Here is a 1,563-nt window from a genome sequence, read left to right as displayed (position 1 = left end):
AAAGAGATAAATGTAGCATACAATAAAATTACAATCATATTCACACAGTTATTTACTTAGTCATGAATTGTATCGAAACGAACTGAAAATAACGAAAATAATTAAGATCAAGAGTTGAGAATAAATTTCCATATCTGGTAAGAAGTATTCTCGTAATTTATGCAACTAGAAAAACACAGAGAACCTGTACAGTTAAGCATATGGTGAAGTCATACTGTTATAAAATAGCATTAATTTGATATTAAGTATTGAATCTAACGGGAGAAGCGCAGGAAAGTGGAAGTTTTGGGCGGGGAGAAACTAAAACGTATCAGAAAAACGGGAAGATTAAATGAATGACAACAAATACGAAACAGTAGCATAAAATGTGGAGAAACCGACAGACTAAATTCTAAAAGAAGAGCCAGTACATGATAAACGAATATCTACGAAAAATAAAGAATACTGGAATCGATAAATAGAATTAACATTTGTAGCTAAATTCCAGTTATAGATTCAAACCCGCTCCATGATTCATATGTAAATTATTTTTGCAGTTGTATGTACTGAACCCCCCCCCCCCCCCCCCAAGAACCATGGACCTTGCCGTTGGTGGGGAGGCTTGCGTGCCTCAGCGATACAGATAGCCGTACCGTAGGTGCAACCACAACGGAGGGGTATCTGTTGATCTGTTGAGAGGCCAGACAAACGTGTGGTTCCTGAAGAGGGGCAGCAGCCTTTTCAGTAGTTGCAGGGGCAACAGCCCGGATGATTGACTGATCTGCCCTTGTAACACTAACCAAAACGGCCTTGCTGTGCTGGTACTGCGAACGGCTGAAAGCAAGGGGAAGCTACAGCTGTAATTTTTCCCGAGGGCATGCAGCCTTACTGTATGGTTTAATGATGATGGCGTCCTTTTCAGTAAAATATTCCGGAGGTAAAATAGTCCCCCATTCGGATCTCCGGGCGGGGACTACTCAGGATGACATTGTTATCAGGAGAAATAAAACTGGGGTTCTACGGATCGGAGTGTGGAATGTCAGATCCCTTAATCGAGCAGGTAGGTTAGAAAATTTAAAAAGGGAAATGGGTAGATTAAAGTTAGATATAGTAGGAATTAGTGAAGTTCGCTGGCAGGAGGAACAAGACTTTTGGTCAGGCGAATACAGGGTTATAAATACAAAATCAAATAGGGGTAATACAGGAGTCGGTTTAATAATGAATAAAAAATAGGAGTGTGGGTTAGCTACTACAAACAGCATAGTGAACGCATTATTGTGTCAAAGATAGACACGAAGCCCATGTCTACTAAAGTAGTACAAGTTTATACGCCAACTACCTCTGCAGATGACGAAGAAATTGAAGAAATGTATGATGAAATAAAAGAAATTATTCAGATAGTGAAGGGAGACGAAAATTTAATAGTCATGGGTGACTGGAATTCGGTGGTAGGAAAAGGGAGAGAAGGAAACGTATTAGGTGAATATGAATTGGGGCTAAGAAATGAAAGAGGAAACAGCCTGATAGAATTTTGCACAGGTCACAACTTAATCATAGCTAACACTTGGTTCAGGAATCAGAAAA

The sequence above is a fragment of the Schistocerca americana genome, chromosome 7 (genome assembly GCF_021461395.2).
Source record: "Schistocerca americana isolate TAMUIC-IGC-003095 chromosome 7, iqSchAmer2.1, whole genome shotgun sequence".
In the NCBI taxonomy this organism is placed as follows: domain Eukaryota; kingdom Metazoa; phylum Arthropoda; class Insecta; order Orthoptera; family Acrididae; genus Schistocerca; species Schistocerca americana.
The sequence above is the reverse complement of the archived record's forward strand: the minus strand, read 5'-3'. Positions refer to the sequence as shown.